This window comes from Pan paniscus, chromosome 8, assembly GCF_029289425.2.
Source record: "Pan paniscus chromosome 8, NHGRI_mPanPan1-v2.0_pri, whole genome shotgun sequence".
Taxonomy (NCBI): domain Eukaryota; kingdom Metazoa; phylum Chordata; class Mammalia; order Primates; family Hominidae; genus Pan; species Pan paniscus.
Window position 1 is genome coordinate 77,558,858 of NC_073257.2, and position 20,331 is coordinate 77,579,188.

Below are 20,331 nucleotides of genomic sequence, written 5' to 3' on the forward strand. Positions count from 1 at the left end.
TAGCTTTACACAGATTTCTCTGCATAAGAAATAACCCTCATTTTCATATTTTCTTGACAATTTTCCCAAAATAAAAATACGATTCAATCAAATCTCTCCTAAAAATTCTTCTAAAAATATTGTTTTCAGTTCTTACATAAAACAATAAGAATATATGTCTATAAAAATTAAGGTCCAGCTGGGTGCGGTGGCTCAAGCCTGTAATCCCAGCACTTTGGGAGGCTGAGGCAGGTAGATCACTTGAGGTCAGGAGTTAGAGAGCCACCTGGCCAACATGGTGAAACCCCATCTCTACTAAAAATACAAAAATTAGTTGGGCATGGTGGCGTGTGCCTGTAGTCCCAGTTACTCAGGAGGCTGAGGAAGGAGAATCGCTTGAACCCAGGAGGCAGAGGTTGCAGTGAGCCAAGATCATGCCATTGCACTCCAGCCTGGGCAACAGAGCAAGATTCCATCTCAAAAAAAAAAAAATTAAACTCCATTATTTTATTCTATGAAATATTACTTTAAACAAACTGAAAGAACTAAAATTTGAGATGATAGATTAATTTATAAAACTAAATATGCATTTGAGCATTTTAACTAATGTGTTTGTTGCTGACTCGGATTGAATCCACCTAAATAGCCACATACAGAGATATGCACACAAATTTGTACATATACCCACACTTGTTAGATAGGTGTTTCTTGCTCAATTTGTATAATTTCAATATTTACACATATGTCCAGGAAATCTTTAGGTATGGAAGTGGACAATAGTCTCTTTTACATCTGAAATAACCATGATTAATATGAAATCATTTAGTTACTGTACAAAATGGCATCATAACCAGTGATCTAACAGAGCTTGGAAAGGAATGTACTTTGAACACTCTATTTATTGAATTGTGACCCACATAGAATAACTCCATGAAGACAAGTTGAATGGTTTTTTATTCTGACAAAAAATTTATTTTGAACATGTGTTGATCCATGCTTTTAGTCAGATGCTTGGCCACCCAAGGAGATAGACAAGTAAAAGTTCTGGGACATTCATACCAGTAGCTTCACCTTCAGCAAGACTGAAAAAACCTTATAAAAAGTAATAACCTTAGCCAGTATTTTACCTGTTACCTGTATAAAATATAATCATTTCTTGGTGAGGTTTCAGCTGAGGAAGAATATCTCTTCACAATTATTTCTTTACACTTGATGGAACTGAGATAGAAACAAATCAGAGCATCACAAAACAAAATACAATTCTAGCCTAGGATGCAGAAATCTCTGACTACAGTCTAAAAGAGTTTGTTAGCCTTTTTTGGTCTCAGTTTATCTATCTTTTATTACAAGGATATGAAGAACTATCCAACCCTACTTTAGAGAATTGACATTAGAAATATGTGAATTAATGTGATGGGATGTTTTGAAAAATGTAAAGTCCCATAAAATTCACTTAACATCCCTAAGTAAAACACGATAGTCTTATTTTTCCCAGCACAAAATGGGCCATCCCTAAAGAAGTGCTTTGTTTTAAGAGGCATGTGGACAACTACAGCATATGCTGAGGTTAAAAATCAGAAGAATAAAAGACCTTCTAACTGAGTCACAAAAGAAGGAAATATGTGGCTGGGTAGAGTCGTTTATCATAGTTGACTACAGGGATAGATATAGAACTAAATGAGTAGCAATTATAGGAAAGAGATTTTCCAAATGAAAAAAAAGAACTATATTTGAATAGAGTTATCCAAAAGTTGAGTCAACTGTTTTAACAGTTGCTGAGTTTATTGGCATACCTGGCCATTAAGCAGAGGCTATATTGCCACCTGAAAGAAAAGCAGAGAAGAATATGGAAACCTCTGATGTGTAATCAGATTGTATAGCTGCTATGGTCCCTGCCATTCTGATTCTGAAATGTTGCTATGGAAGACCATTACTATCATTGCATTTTTCACTGTTCTGGTTATTTATTACTGTATAACAGACTATCTCAAAACTTGGTGGCTTAAAGCAATATTTTTTTAGTCTCACCATTGTGTTGGTTGACTGGGAGGATCTTCAGCTTAAAATGGTATTATTCAAAGCATTGGAAAGGCCAGGAGGCCCAAAACAGCTTCACTCAAATAGTTGGCCATTACTGATGGCCAGCAGCTGTTAGATCTGCCGAGGCACCATTTTCCTTTATGTGGGCCTCTCCACATGGCTGCTTCCTCACAAAACATAGAGATGGAGTTTCGAAAAGCTGCAGATCTCTTAAGCCTTAGCCACCAACGTTACTTTGACCCATTGAATGTTCTTGAAGTATTGCTGTGTGAGTAACAGAGCTATTCCAGAGTCAGTGTGTCAGGAAAAAACACAAGGACTTAAATACTGGAAGCAGGGAATCACTGAGGGCCATCCTGGAGAGTGGCTTTCATAGTTGCGGTATTAGTTGTTAAGGGAAAGAATGTGGTAATAGATACAATTTTAAACAGGTATTTTTCAGGGCAAGAGAGTAGCCCAGAATTTATTGAAATGAGTTACATTTTTGAAAAGTAAGTTAAAACATGGATATCATAGCTTTATTCTGTTGACTTATAGATTTAGGTCAAATATAAGGTGTGAGTAAAAGCTGTTTAGTCCAATGTAACAAATAATGAGCAGTTATTAGATGTCAAATATAGGACTAGTTATGGGAATGACATGATGTGCCTGATATAAGCCTTGCCCATGAGAAACTTCCTGAGTAATTGGGAGGCAGACTGGAAAATAGATAGTAACAAAATGGAAGCAACAGTATTAAAAGAGAGTTGTATAAAGTGCTATGGAGAATACAATTGAAGTGGCCTCAGAGGTGAGATGAAATACGATCTTTTCTTTGAAAGATGAATATGCATTTTTCTAGCAGTGAAAAAGAGGGAGAATGAAAAGAACTGACTTTTTATGTGCCTGTTTTGTGCCAGGTGCTGTGCTAGGTGGCATTTATCAATTATCTACTTTGGTTTTTAAAGGATTCCCATGAAACAGATATTACAATACCCATTTTACAAAAAGAAGAAACAGATAAAATTACTTACCCAAGGTTAAACATATCAAGGGACTGTGATTCCAAAATCCATAGTCATTTACTACCCCATATTGCCAGGCAGTAATAAAAGCACATTGAATTTGAAATACTTTCAGAATGTTTACAACTCTTTCCATGAGATTGACTGGGCAGGGATCATATAAAAAGCCTCCTCTGCTTCTACACATCATCTCTAGAATTCCTCAGTTCCTCATATCACTTCCCATGGGCTTCTGTAACAATTCCCTGTGGAAGGTTGAGCTAGGCTTGCCCTTGCCTAAGATGTTATTCCAATATGAAAATGTTCAATATGTAGGAAGTTGGAAGTATTGATCTATAGCTCAAGATTGATACATGCTCAGATATAGGTTAGAAATCAAACATTTAGTTAGCAGTAGTAATAATAGAACTAGTAGAGGTAGAAGTAGCAGTAGTAGCAATATAATAATAATAATAAATAAGAAAATGTAATTGTAATAAGCCCTAATGCTGCGATGGTATTACACATGCTATTCTATGGCTGGGACATCCTCATGTACTCCTTTAAACCTTCGTCTAAGTAAATTCTACACTACATTTATATCTTAGCTTGTACAGAATATCTATTGAGCTTTCCTTAATTTCTTCAGCCTAGGTTCAAGTATTTTACATATTTTATTAAAAAATTCTATGCCTTTACTTCGCAGAAAGGAAATTTATTTGTATGATTTTTTAAAAAGTTATACCTATATTCATTTTTAGTGCATAAGCTCTATCAGGCAGAAAAATAATCTCTTTTTTATTGCATTGTATGTCCTACTCATACACAGTAGCCAGCACATAGTAGATATTTAAACTTCCGAATACGTGAAAGGATAATTAAAGCCTGGGCATGTACAATGTGAGCAGAATGCCAAACAATATCAATTTTCAAGTAGTAAACTGAGAAAGTTGTGCCCTTGAAGGATGCAGAAGAAAATGCTATTGAGCCTGACAGAACTAGTAGAAGTAGAAGTAGCAGTAGCAGAAGTCTTTCTCCACAAACACGTGCCAGTATTAGTGGATCCATATTTACATCGTGCTATAGTTCGATTTGTTTGAAACTCCAAATTTCATGTTGAAATTTGATACCCACTGTTGGAGATGAGGCTTAATGGGAGGTATTTCCGCTGGAGGGCAAATCCCTCGTAAATGGCTTGATGCCATCCTCAAGGTGATTGAGTGAGTTCTCTCTGTTAGCTCCCGAGACAGCTAATTGTTAAATAGAGTGTGACACCTCCCTCCCTTCTCTCTTGCTTTTTCTCTCACCATGTGATCTGCACACACAGGCTCCTCTTCTTCCCCTTCCACCATGAGCAGAAGTAGTCAGACACCCTCATCAGAAGTAGATCCTGGTGCCATGCTTCTTGTACAGCCTGCAGAACCGTGAGCTAAACACACCTCTTTTCTTTATAAATTATCTGTCCTCAGTTTTTCCTTTATAGCAACATGGAATGAACTAAGGTACATGTCCATCAGTTCACTATATTGATTTTAAGTATACATACACAGAAATACACGTGCACTTACAACTACTGCAAAATGGTGATGTCATGTATATTTTGCTATTAAGTATGTTCCTAAAATATTTTTAATTGAAAAGTATAGAAAGACAATTCTACCAGTCAGAAATATAATCTTTAGAAGAGGAAAGAACCAGATTTGATAATCCAATAGAAATTAAAATGCTTATTAAGCTATGAGATGCTTTCTATAACTTTTGGAACTTAAAAATTGTGATGATTATTTTTAATATGTCAACTTAAAGTCTTTAGATGAGATTAGCACTAATAAATAAACTTTCAGTAACCCAGATTGCCTTCCAAAATATGGATGGGCCTCATCTAATCAGGTTAAGACCTGAATAGAAGAAAAACCTACCTCCTCGAGTAAGAGGAAATTCTCCAGCAGACTGCCTTTGGACTTTATCTACCACTGGCTCTTGTGGGGCTCTGTCTGCTGTCCCACACTGCAGATTTTGGATTTGTCAGCCTCCATAATCACATGAGCCAAATCCTTGTATCTCCATATATATATATATACACATACACACATGCACACACACAGAGATGCATATATATACACACACACATATATATACACACATATATATACATGTATATATATACACATATATACCTCTTTATTAGTCAGCATCAGTCACCCCAGCCAGCCCATATATATATATATGTATATGTACACACACACATATAGATATACACACACACATATATACATATATATACACGTGTGTATATATACATATATATGCATACACACAGTCAACACACACACACACACTCACACACACACACACACACACACACTATTGGTTTTGTTTCTCTGGAGAACCCTGCCTAATACAGATTTTGGTACTGAGAGTGGTTCTAAAGGAACAAATTCTTAACGGCAAATTTTCAGAATTGGTTTTGGGGTTTCCAGAATTGGATATTTAATCTGATTAGATTTAAAGTCATTAATGACTATTTTCAGTAGTAAAGATAGTTCATGGTATGACCTGGCAATATAGATACACAAAATATCAACAATGGATAATCACAACCAAACGCTTTTAAGAAGCAAGGATCTGAGTGGTCCTGGAGAGATTCTCAGGCCATTAGGCTGAGATGGCCCAGAATTTTAGATTCCTACATAAGCAAAACAAATATAAACAGTAAAACAAAACTTAAGTGTAACTAATGAGAAACCACCAACTGACCTCTGAGTACTTTCCACTTTGACCAATCAAATATATTTGTCTTGATTTTGCAAACATAAAAATTTCCTCTCTTATTCCTCTCATTGGAATGGTGAACAGCTTTCAGTCTGGTTTTTCCCAATTCATAAATTGTTGAATGCTGAAATAAATTATTTAAAATTGTAATGTGCCTAAGTTTTTGTTGTTGTTGTTGTTACACTTCTAATGTCACTGGATAAAGTGGGAGAAAAACAGGATGAGTGATCCAAAAAGTTGCTGATTTTGAATAGGACCCAGAATAAAAGAAAGCTCTGCAGTAGTTCCCGGCTGCCATTTAAGCTGTCATATGTGCAAGTGAGCCATATGGTTCAGCAGATGCAATGGTGTGTTAATTGTTGGTGGCAGTTAGGGATGCTGAAGTGACTGGTTGGGGTGCTCCTGTAGGTGACTATATACTGATTCATAGGCTATGGCCAATGGTTTGGCTGGATGGTCAGGGACTTAGACAGTAACATGGTTGGAAAATTAATGACAAAACAGTCTGGGGTAGAGATAGGAGGTGGGTAGACCTCTCTGAATGGGCCAAAAACCATGAAGATATTTTTGACCCATGTGAAGGCTCACCAAAAGGTAACTTTAGTGGAGGGAGACTTTAATAATCAAGTGCGTAGAATGACCTGTTCAGTGAATACCAGTCTGCTCCTTTCTCCAGCCACCTCTGTCATTGCCCAATGGGACCAACAAATTGGCCAGGGTGACAGGGATGAAAGTTGTGCATATGATTGGTAACACAAACTTCCACTCACCAAGGTGACCTGGCTACAGTCACTGCCGAGTGCCCGATCTGCCAGCAGCAGAGACCAACACTGAGTCTACAAAACGACACCACTCCCCGGGGTGATTAGCTAGCTACCTGGTGGCACACTTACTACATTTGATTACTTCTGTTATGGAAGGGATTGAAGGGGTGGGTTGCCCCTCCACACCTGTGGGTGTTTCTCGTTAGGTGGAAAGAGAGACTTGGAAAAGAAAAAGACACAGAGACAAAGTATAGAGAAAGAAATAAGGGGACCCAGGGGACCAGCGTTCAGCATATGGAGGATCCGGCCAGCCTCTGAGTTCCCTTAGTATTTATTGATCATTCTTGGGTGTTTCTCGGAGAGGGGGATGTGTCAGGGTCATAGGATAATAGTGGAGAGAAGGTCAGCAGATAAACACGTGAACAAAGGTCTCTGCATCATAGACAAGGTAAAGAATTAAATGCTGTGCTTTATATATGCATACACATAAACATCTCAATGCCTTACAGAGCAGTATTGCTGCCTGCATGTCCCACCTCCAGCCCTAAGGCAGTTTTCCCTTATCTCAGTAGATGGAACATACAATCGGGTTTTATACGGAGACGTTCCATTGCCCAGGGACGGGCAGGAGACAGATGCCTTCCTCTTGTCTCAACTGCAAAGAGGCATGCCTTCCTCTTATACTAATCCTCCTCAGCACAGACCCTTTATGGGTATCAAGCTGGGGGACGGTCAGGTCTTTCCCTTCCCACGAGGCCATATTTCAGACTATCACATGGGGAGAAACCTTGGACAATACCTGGCTTTCCTAGGCAGAGGTCCTGCGGCCTTCCGCAGTGTTTGTGTCCCTGGGTACTTGAGATTAGGGAGTGGTGATGACTCTTAACAAGCATGCTGCCTTCAAGCATCTGTTTAACAAAGCACATCTTGCACAGCCCTTATTCCATTTAACCCTGAGTTGACACAGCACATGTTTCAGAGAGCAAGGGGTTGGGGGTAAGCTTATAGATTAACAGCATCTCAAGGCAGAAGAATTTTTCTTAGTGCAGAACAAAATGGAGTCTCCTATGTCTACTTCTCTCTACACAGACACAGTAACAATCTGATCTCTCTTTCTTCTCCCCACAAGGGATAGTGTTTGGTTCTTACTGGAATGGACACTTACTTTGGATATGCATTTTCCTTCCCTGCACACAATGCTTCTACCATCCATGGACATACGTAATATCTATCCACCATCATGTTATTTCACATAGGAGTGTTTCTGATAAAGGAACTCATTTTATAGCAAATGAAGTGAGGCAATAGAGCCATGCTCCTGAAATTTACTGGTCTTACCATGTTCCCTGCTATGCTGAAACAGCTGGATTGATAGATCTATGGAATGGCCTTTTAAAGACTCAATTACATTGCCAATTAGGTGGCAATACATTTCAGGCTTGTTGCAAAGTTATCCAGTAGGCCACATATGCTCTGAAAAAATGTCCAATATATGATGCTGTTTCTCCTATATCCAGGACTCAAGAAGTCCGGGAAATGAGGGGTGAAAATGGGAGTGGCATGAATCTCTATTACTCCTACTGACTCAGTATCAAAATGTTTGCTTCTTGTCTTCATGGCCTTATATTCTGCTGGACTAAAACTCTTAGTTCCAAAGGGAGGAATGCTTCCATCATAAAATCTAACAATTAGCTTATTGAATTAAAAGTTAAGATTGCCACCAAGTCCATTTTGGACTATTCATGCCTCTGAATCAACAGGCAAAGCAGGAGTTATTGGGCTGGTTGGGGTGACTGCTCCTGACTAACAAAGAAAAACTGGACTGCCATTTCACAATGGAGGTAAGAAAAAGTATGTGTGGAATACAGGAGATATCCTAGGGAGTCTCTTAGGATTACCATACCTTGTGAATAAAGTCAATGGAAAACTACGACAACCAATTAGATAGGAGTACTAATGCCTAGACCCTTCAGGATTGGTTTGGGTCACTTCACTTGGTAAAGAACTATAACCAGCTCAAGCACTTGCTGAAAGCAAAGAAAACATAGAATGAATAGTGATAGATTGTAGTTGTGAATACCAGCTATGACCCTGTGACCATTTACATAGATGAGACCTGTGGTTGTCATAATTGTCAGGAATATTTTCTCTTCATTTTGTTATGAATATGGTTGTGTGTGTCTGTGTTTATATACAGCTGACTCTTTTTTTTTTTTTTTTTTTTGAGACAGAGTCTCACTCTGTCACCCAGGCTGGAGTTCAGTGACATAATCTCGACTCACTGCAACCTCCACCTACCAGGTTCACGCCATTCTCCTGCCTCAGCCTTCCGAGTAGCTGGGACTACAGGCACCCACCACCACGCCTGGCTAATTTTTTGTGTTTTTAGTAGAGACGGGGTTTCATCATGTTAGCCAGGACGGTCTCCATCTCCTGACCTCATGATCTGCCCACCTCGGCCTCCCAAAGTGTTGGGATTACAGGCATGAGCCACTGTGCCTGGCCATACAGTTGACTCTTGAACAATATGGGGGTTGAGGCACCAAGCCCCAAGCAGTCAAAAATTCACATATGACTTTTGATGTCCCAAAACTTAACCACTAGTAGCCTACCATTTGCCAAAAGCTTTATGGATAACATAAACAGATGATTAACACAGATTTTGAATATTACATGTATTATGTATGGCATTCTTACAATAAATAAGCTAGAGAAAAGAAAATGTTATTAAGAAACTCATAAGGAAGAGAAAATATATTTACCATTCTTTAAGTGGAAGTGGATCATCATAAAAGTCTTTTTACTCATTATCTTCACATTGAGTAGGCTGAGGAGGTAGAACAGGAGAGGTTGGTCTTGCTGTCTTGGATGGCAGGAGTGGAAAAAAAATCCAAATATAAGTGGACCAGCACAGTTCAAACTCATGTTGTTCAAGGGTCAACTGTATACACATACTTAGGTATATCCAATATCTCTGTTTTCTTCACTCTTTCATCACTTTATCATGTAACATAAGATGGACTGACTTTATAGTATTTAAGTATTGTTAACTTTGCACTATAGTATTTAAGTTACAGGATACCAAAGAGAAGAGTAGACATCAGCCAAAGATTTTGCATCTTGTTCTGGGGAAAGACTTAGTGAGTTTCCAGCTGTACACAGCATAGTTATATCATGTCAGGTGGAAGTATAGCCTTGTTATTGTATTTATTGGGAAAGGAAACATAGTTTAAAGAAATACATGAGTGCAAAGTTGACAAGGGGTGGGCTTGTGATGGTTAATTTTATGTGCCAACTTGAGGATATTTTGGATGAGATCAACACTTAAATCAGTGAAATCTGGGTCAATCAAATTGTCCTTCATAATGTGGATGGTCCTTATCCAATCCGTTGAAGCCTGGAATAGAATTAGAAGACTGACCTCCCCAAGACAGAGGGAATTCTCCAGCAGACTGCATTCGAACTTCATCTGCACCATCAGTTCTCTTTTGTCTCTGCCTGCCAGTCCACACTGCAGCAGATTTTGAACTTACTGGTTCTATTTCTCTGGAAGACTCTAACTAATTCAATAGGATAAGATTTTATTTTTCAACTTATTCACCAAATAGGAAAGATGAAGAAGGGCTACTGGAGAAAGTGCCAGACTAGAACTATAACCACATATTGTGTTATAATCCTTGCCAACTCTAGGATAAATCTATTTGTGATATTACTACCTCACTCACCAAAGCCAAAGAATACATTTTTCATTCTGAAATACAAGAAATCTGTTTCTTTTTTTTTTTTTCCAAATTCTCAAGGTGATTTTTGCAAACTCTGGATAAAAATTGAAGCTTAAAAGATAATAAGCCTCACTGGAAGTTTATTCTGATGGATTGTTCCAGAAAGTGTATGGAGAGAGAATTTGATTGCCAATTTCTGGAGAAGAGGTTTTTATATATTGAGGTGTTTCTTGCCAAATGTTGGCCTAATTAAGCCTGAGAAAGCCCATTTCTCTGCAGGCCTGGAGCCACAGGATAAAGACAAGCAGTGCTGCAGCATCATGAGACTTTATTATTATGTTGGCAAGACTCCTTCATAAGGAATAGTTGGGAGGACGCCTGGCTAACTGGGGTTTGCAGAATATATGATTTCCACAACATCGCAGCTGGAATGTTAAAGAGCACAGTGCAATTTCTGGAAGAGGATGCTTTGCAGTTGCCAAGAGGCTGAGTATTTCCAAAGGATATTCAACCAATAATCCTCTTCTTCATGCTGATAGTGTTCTGCAAAGCAAATGAAGCATTTGAGGTGGTTCGGAAAGACTGATTCCACAAACCAGTAAAAGCAGTAAGCAGATGTCATGCCATTAAACAAATTGATCTCCATAATTTCCTGAAAACAAACAACAACAACAACAACAACAAAAATCACTGGGTACATACAGCATGATCTCAGTTTGTAAAAAACTCAGGCCAACAAAAATCTTTTCTCCCTATGCCTATTCTCAAATTAAATTTGGACTAGTTTTAGTTTGAACCTTTCAACTAGCTTTGCCTTTCTTTTTAAAACACAATGCAGTAATGCTTTTGTTTTAACATTTTCTATGTCAGAGTATATCATCAGCCTGGTTCTTGGATTACTTATTTATTTACAAAGAATTTCATATGTACCATGTGAATTATCTGGGTCAGTTTCTTTTTTCTTTTTTTAAAAAAGGAAATTTAAACTTTGTTATAAATTAAAATGAAACCTGAAATTTTAAAAAATTGAAATTTATTCTGTGATTGTTACTACTGTAGAACAAGTTTTACCCTTTTTATATTAAGCCTTAGTAGTTTTATGTGTATAACAAACAAGCTTTCAAATTTCCTGGCAACAAACCAGGGAAGAGAGTTAAAATATTTTAAATCCTATTCGGTTTTTCTCTATATAACTTTTAATATATTCCTTTAAAATTTAAACCAAAGGACTTTTTGAAATTATTGTAGTTTATGAGTTAGATTGTGTATTTGTCTCTATATGTAGCCTATCTATCAGGGGAAATTCAGCCCCCGATATTTCACGTGGGTCCTTTTCTATTTTCCCTAAGTGTCAGCTGGTCTGAGAAATAAAGGGAAAGAGTACAAAAGAGAGAAATTTTAAAGCTGGGTGTCTGGGGAAGACATCACATGTCGGCAGGTTCCATCATGCCCCCTGAGCCATAAAACCAGCAAGTTTTATTAGTGATTTTCAAAAGGGGAGGGAGTGTATTAATAGGGTGTGGGTCACAGAGGTCACATGCTTCACAAGGTAATAAAACATCACATGGTAAATGGAGGCAGGGTGAGATCACAGGACTGGGGTGAAATTAAAATTGCTAATGAAGTTTCGAGCACGCATTGTCATTGATAACGTCTTACCAGGAGACAGGGTTTGAGAGCAGACAACCAGTCTGACTAAAATTTATTAGGCAGGAATTTCCTCATCCTAATAAGCCTGGGAGCACTACGGGAGATCAGGGCTTATTTCATCCCTTATCTACAACTGTAAAAGACAGACATCCCCAGAGCAGCCATGTTAGAGTCCTACCCCTAGGCACGCATTCTCTTTCTCAGGGCTGTTCCTTGCTGAGAAAAAGAATTCGGCAATATTTCTCCTATTTGCTTTTGAAAGGAGAGACATATGGCTCTGCTCCGCCCGGCCCACAGGCAGCCAGACATTAAGGTTATCTCCCTTGTTCCCTGAATATCTCTGTTATCCTATTCTTAAGGTGCCCAGATTTGATATTGTTCAAACACACATGCTCTACAAACAATTTGTGCAGTTAACACAATCATCACAGGGTCCTGAGGCAACATACATCCTCCTCAGTTTACGAAGATGATGGGATTAAGAGATTAAAGTAAAGACAGGCATAGGAAATCACCAGAGTATTGTTTGGGGAAGTGATAAATGTCCATGAAATATTCACAATTTATGTTCTTCCGCCATGGCTTCAGCTGGTCCCTCTGTTTGAGGTCCCTGACTTCCCGCAACACCTATCAAATTTATAAAACAATAATACTTAATTTTTTCTGCAAATAATTTTTATCTACATTTAATTTATCTATTTCATTCCTTCTCTGTATATTTCCTGTTCCTTCATACCCAGAGTCATTGAATTTTTTTCAAATATCTCAACTCAGTATAACTTTTTAAGATCAGAGCATGCATATATTATTATTCTACCTATAATTTGAAAATATTTTCAGCTAGAGACCAGCTTCATGAGAATTAGCAAGATATTGTGTGCTTATAAAAATAGCATTTAGCTCATATACATATATATGTGTATATGTGTGCTTGTGTATAGTCATGCCTCTCAAACAGGACATGTTCTGAGAAATGGATCATTAGGCAATCTTGTGAGAACATCATAGAGTGTAATTACACACACCTAGGTTGTATAGCTTACAACACACCCAGGCCATATGCCATATGGTATAGCCTATTGCTCCTTGGCTACAAGCCTATACAGCATGTTGCTGTATGAATACTGTAGGCAATTGTACCACAATAGTAAGTATTTGTGTACCTAAACATAGAAAAGGTACAATAAAAATGTGGTATCAAACACTAAAAATGGTGCACCTATATAAGGCACTTTTCATGAATAGAGCTTGCAGGACTTGAAGTTGCTTTGCCAGAGTCAGTGACTGGTGAGTGAATATGAATGTTTAGGATGTTACTATACACTGTTGTAGACTTTATAAACACTTTACACTTAGGCTACACTAAATTTATTTTAAAAATAAAGTAATTGTGCTATGCTATTCTGTCAGCTACGACCATGAAACCACTGTTATATAGGCAGTCGATCACTAACTAAAATTTCATGTCATTATGTGACTATATATAGCTATATATATATACACACACACATATAGATACACATAATTTTATTTAGTGTATTGCATATATCCACAATTTTAAGAAAAATTCCACATAAAAAGTCTAAATTCTTATTATGACAAAGATTTCTTATTTAAAACTCTTTGTCAGCTTTTCAGTTGCTTCTGAACTGACCTTATGACATCTTATCTTGCTTCTTCAATATTCTTTCTTGCTCATCAATCACTGTTTTTTTCTTCTGTTCAATGTCATGATAAGACTAGTGATGCAGTCACAAATAATGGATCATGAGCAAGATTTTGCCATTTATATCATAAATATGACAGTGCAGTGCCTGCAGACAGTGTTATTTCCGGTCTGCATTTCTGGACACTGAGGTCAATAAAATTGCTACTAGCCATAAAGCACAGACATGAGACATGCTGGTGTGCAGTGAATCTTCTAACTGGAGAATGAATTACTGCTTTAGGATGACAAAATCAGGGCATCTAGGGGTTTCTGGTAGAAACTTGATTCTATTATATTTTGGAATTTTTCCCTTGCACACCCGCCTATGATTTTCTATAAACCTCTATGACTTGGTATATTTGCTTCTTTCACCACTCCTAAATAAAGCTTTTCCTAAATTTCTCTACTTTCCTCAATATGCATGCATAATAGTTCTTTGAGTCAGTTTTACTCTTTTGAACATTCTCAGAAGCAAGCACAGCTCTTCCACATTTTAATCCTGTTTTAAGTCTTGTACCACTATATAGTAAATGAAGAAGCCACTGATTAGAACCAATAAACATTGGAAAGAAATCCCCACATCTTTGAGCTTCAAATCTGGGCTTTCCCAAATTTTCACATAGCCCTTTCCCCCGTAGCTTTTCTGCAGTCTCTTCAATGACCATGTTGACTCTAGAAATACCTGGTGATTACTCTGTCTCTCTCTCTTTGAGTCATATGCTTCATATTTCTCATTTTAAACTTCTTATTAGTACTCTTCACATCAAGAAAGAGTTGGCATCTAGCATGTTTTATGCATCCCAAAAATCAAAATCAAAATTTATTCTTTCATTCTTGATCCTCTCTGCATATGCTGTTCCACTTGACTGATGTTCTAGTTATTCTTTCTTTGCCTTCACTCCCACTTACCAGCAGGAGATTGCAGAAATGTAAGGAGAGGCTTCACACCTTCCTCTCTAAGAGGCCACAGTTTTGATTGACTGTTTTCCATTATAGCTTCTGTATGGTGGCACTTCCATGGCTTCAGAGTCACTGGTTTTGGGAGATATCATCACCCTGCCTCTTCTGGGCTGAAAATATTTATAAAATATAGTAGAATATGCTACCCCAAAATATGCCACTTTGGCATAAGGATTATTTTGAGCCAAAGCTTCTTTAAAAAAAAAAAAAAAAGGCAGATTCGGCCAGGCGCGGTGGCTCATGCCTAGAATTCCAGCACATTGGGAGGCCTAGGCAGGTGGATCATGAGGTCAGGAGATGGAGACCATCCTGGTTAACACAGTGAAACCCCGTCTCTACTAAAAATAAAAAAAAAAATAAGGCAGATTCAAAAAAGGCACACTGAACCTTTCCTCCTTCTTTTTGAAAGAAGAATATAAAAACCCATATGGAAGATGTACTCCCTATACCAGAAGAAAAGTTACATTCTTACCATCAAGGACAGGAAGTTGAGACAGAGAATTCTGTAAAGAAAGACGTGGTTAAAATAATTCTTATTTACCTTCTGTCTCTCCAGACACTTTAGTAACTTTTCCACAATTTCCTCTTTTTGTTCAATCAAATATAAACAGTTAGGTTTTGCCATTTCTCAGGTCTTTGTTTCCTTATGAAGGTTCCCATGTCCCAAAAAACTTATATTAAATAAATTTGTATCCTTTTCTATTAGTTTGTCTTACATGCTTGATTATGGTTTGACTGTGTCCCCACCCAAATCTCATCTTAAACTGTAGTTCCCATTATCCCCATGTGTTGTGGGAGAGACTTGGTGGGAGGTAATTGAATCATGGGGGCGGTTACCTCCATGCTCTTCTCCTGATAGCGAGTTCTCATGAGATCTGATGGTTTTATAAGGGGCTCCCCCAACGCCTTTGCTGTGCCCTGCTTTTTACTGCCACCCTGTTAAGAAGGACTTGTTTACTTCCCCTTCAGCCATGACTATAAGTTTCCTGAGGCCTCCCCAGCCCTGTTAAACTGTGAGCCAATTAAACCTCTTTCCTTTATAAACTACCCAGTTTCAAGTGTGTCCTTATAGCAGCATAAGAACAGATTAATAGGTATACTTTTCTATTAGTTTGTCTTATGTCTATTTAATTTTTAAGCCCAGAATAAAAAACCCTAAGAGGGTAGAGGTAAAACTGTGACTTGGCTGCAATCTTAGGGGTGTCATACTTTTTCCTTCCTGTGTGCATCATCATTTACTTTTTTATTCCTTTAACCTTGCCTACACCTTCGTAAATAGTTCTTACTTTAAATTATTTTCCATTGAATTATTTTGAATCTGCCATCTGTTTCCTGATATAATTCACACCAGTAAATCTGCAGTGATGTTTTCTTTGTCCATACTGGAACTTTTCATATGATTAAGTTCTCTTTTTTATTCAATCTTAACCCAATCATCACTTAGAAAAGTTTTGTCTCACCTCTCAGACTAAGTAGCTTCACTATCAACACTCTCGTAAAACATTATATCATTTTCTTAGAAAGTTAAACTATTATATTTTTTTATATACTGGTAGAGTTTGAACGTGTCCTCCAAAGGGCTCTGCCCTCATAAATGGATTAATGTCATTATTGAAGAAGTGAATTACTTATCTCAAGAATGGGTTTGTTATAAACTCCAATTTGGCCACCTTGTTAGCTCCCTCACATGTGTGCTTTCTCGCCCTTCCACCTTCCATCATGGGATGACAAAGAAAGATGTGGCCCCTGAGTCTTGGACTTCTCAGCTTTAGAACTGGAGGAAATAAATCTCTGTTTCTTATAAATTACTAAATTACCTGGTCTCAGGTGTTCTGTTACAGCAACAGAAAATGGACTAAGACATAATTATTTCCCTATCCGCCTCATTTGACTGCATTCTCTATCAGGGCCGGGTCTAGGCCTTCCTTGCTCATCATTATTTTCCCAGTGCTTAGCCTCACTTCTGTCATATTGTGTGCACTCAATAAATAAGCTGGAAAAATTAAATAAGTATATCAATTCTTATTCTGATTCAGGTTAACACATACTGTTTTCTCTCACATCAGCAAATCCCTAGGCATTATTCTTCTTTTCTAAATTAGTCAAGCTGGGTCATTTTCTGACTTTTCTCTGACTACATTTCAGTAAGAAAAGATGTCTCTTAAAATAAAAAAGTCATTTTGAGGAAAAATATGGGTTGTACAGGGTTGCAAATAAAACTTTGAAAAGATAACAATACTCATTTGAGTATAGTAGTTTTGCTGATCAAAATATTTCTTTGTCAATGTAGGGATTATTACTTAAAATGGCTAAGGGCAAGTCTAGGCAAGTCTCAAGAAGTTTCTACCATGGGAGAATGATCTGGTTTCCAGATCAGTTGACCTTTCCAGATCTTTGTAAAGGTCAGCATACAATTCCCCTGCAGCTGAAGCTCAGCTCAGCTCTGCCTAAAGCCTTATCTCTAATTTTGAATTTAGCTAGAATACTTCCTTCCTTTTTGCTTTCAGCATTTTTTTCCCTGGTTATAAGTTTTGTGAATCTATTAGATGCTCTCAATGATCTTGTTGTATTTTTAATTCAATTCTTAAGCAATGGTAATGTAATTCTACCTGCTTAATACAAAGACATTTATACTCATTTCCCACCTCCACACCCAGCTTCTTATTTACTCTCAGTGTAGCTGACTATAATAAAAATGTAATCCCACTTCAGAAATTTGCCTCATCGTGTTTAACTAGTGACTCAGCTTCTAGTGACAGGAATCTTTTTTAGCCTGGTCACTCACTTTAATAAAACTTTAAAACTCAGTAGATTTCTGAGTAGATATTATTACTTACAACAAACATAGGAAATTCCTAATAAGAGAAGTAGTTATGAGGACTAAACTCTGATTTTCTTTTTATCTTGCCCAAATTTCTATCTAAGGGGTCTAGGGAGTCATGCCCTACAAACCGTAAATTCTCATCAGATGAGTTTTAGTTAACCCTGTATATCAAGACTTACATTCCAATCTGATTCTGGCATAATGAGGAAGAAAATCAAAATGTTTTACTCCAAAACATGTTTCTCTTCCATATCTTGAAATTGCCCTGCAAAGTCACTTGTGGGAAAAATCCACATTCTAGAGAGAACCCCTTCCCCTTTGTTTTCCTTCCTTCATTTCCAGATCCAGGAGACAATCGACTAAGAGCCAGGCACTCTTTAAAGACCCATAAGAAACATTTTACAACCTGCTCTAACTGAGAGTTTCCTCTGCACAATAAAACTTAGTCTCCACAATCCTTTATCTTAACCTAAACATTTCTTTTCTATTGATCCCAGGTCTTCAGATAAACTCAACCGATTGTCGACCAGAAAATGTTTCAATTTACCTGTAGCCGGGAAACCCCCTGCCCCGGTTTTGAGTTGTCCTGCCTTTCTGAACCAAACCAATGAATTTCTTAAGTGTATTTGATTGATGTCTCATGCCTCCCTAAAAATATATAAAACCAAGCTGTACCCCAACCACCTTGGGCACATGTTCTCGGGAGAGCTTCTGAGAGCTGTGTCACAGGCCATGGTCACTCATATTTGGCTCAGAATAAATCTCTTAAAATATTTTACAAAGTTTGACTCTTTTCATCAATAGTTAGGAATATCAGTAAGTTGCAAATGGTTATATAATATTATGTTATTTATTAGTGTAGCCAAAATCACAGTTCTTATTTTTATTTTATTTCCTTTTCAGTCTCCAAAACACTATTTCTAAATCAACTTTGCACCAATATTAGTGCAGTGATGATACAACCTCTTCAATAGTTATATACTAACATCAAAATTACATACCTCATTTAGGATAATAACTATAATTCGAAGGCACATTTTTGTCTTTTCTTAGACTAAATAATGACTATACAAAAAATTTTTTAATTTAGCTCAGATACCAGGCAGGTGCAGTGGCCCACGCCTGGAATCCCAGCACTTTGGGAGGCTGAGATGGGCGAATCACTAGATCAGGAGATCGAGATCATCCTGGCCAACATGGTGAAACCCTGTCTCTACTAAAGATACAAAAATTAGCTGGGCGTGGTGATGCGTGCCTGTAGTCCCAGCTACTTGGGAGGCTGAGGCAGGAGAATCGCTTGAACACAGTAGGCGGAGGTTGCAGTGAGCTGAGATGCGCCTCTGCACTCCAGCCTGGGTGACAGAGTGAGATTCCATCTCAAAAAAAAAAAAAAAATTAACTCAGATACCATCAGCAACAGTAGTTATATCTGAGCCATCTCTATGTACCAGAATTTATATTCACATTTCTTGAATAAAAATAACAATATGTGGAACTTATTACATAAAGATTATTTTCCTTGAATTGAGACAGATGCTTTACATATATATTATCTATTTCTCATAAAACCCCAATAAGGATTTCTCTCTACTTTATAGATAGATGCATAGAACTCAGAAAACTGAACAATTTGTTCAATATATGCCAAAATTAAAATACAGGTTTCAATTGAAGCCTATATTCAATCCACAGCTTCTTTCTTATGCTAACTCAGAATAGTTTGAGGGGTGGAAGAAGAAAGTGACTAGACAGTGTGAAGGCTAAACAGGTTCTAAATGTTATAGGCCTGTATTTCAGTCACATCTCTATCTTTACCTCCTAGTGTATACTTCAGTACATTAGTTCTCTTTAAGTCTCAGGCTCTTCTGTTGTGAATTAAAATCACAGTATAAATATTATAAATAGATTATGTTGAAAATAAAATGTGCCTGGTACATAGTAAGTTCTCAGTATGATAATTATCATTATTATTGTTATTATTATTTCATACTCCTCTCCAAGCTATGCTATTGAATCATTAAAAACAGCTGCTCTGTAGATGTCAGAAGTTTCCTCCATCCGATGTCTCAGTTTCAGACAAGATAGAATAAACACATCTTAGCCCATCTTTCCTGATAATGATAATGGAAAACTCTGGGAAAAAAATATATAAAACAAATACCTGGGGGCTCTAAAAAGTAAACAAAAACAGATGCATTTTGAAGGAGAGTGTGAAAATAAAAGGAAAACTGATCAATTCAGGCCTATTCCAAATTTCTGTCCTGACCCAGGAATGTGTATACATGCAAAGGCAACTATGTTCATTAGAGGTAAGTGTTACAACCTCCCATAGATAGTTTGGACATCTGAGTAATAAAACCAAGGCCTAGAAACTAAAGCTGACCCCTTACCTGTGTAATCAGAGTTAGTTAAATATTTCACTAATAGGTACTGGTTGTACACTTATCAGATGTGGAATAAAGTCAGGATGAAATCAGTTATTCTTCTACTAGATGCTAAGATACCTACACAGTTATTAACCTTTTTCTTCTACCACTCAGCCACATATTTGCTCTTCCCTATGTACAACATCACTCAACACCAATCAAAATGATAAGAATGTACCTGTTGCTTCACTGCTCACCCTCTGTACTAAATATATATCCCTGTTTTAAACAAAAGTGTAAATACTGTACTTCACGTAATCAACTTCAGAACTCAGATTACAGGCTACTGTCATCCTGGCATGACATCCTCAAGCTCTGGCATTATAAACTTCACTTGATTAAAGTTGCTGTTTCAGACACTCATTTGGGTTGGTAAGAGTCAAAATGTGAAGAAGCAACCTACATGGGAGTGAGTTTTCCATTTTTTTCTCTTTTTTCTTACAACAATTTCCCCATGGGTAGGCCCAGTTATGGAGTGAGTGGTACTGTTGGTACTGCAGACT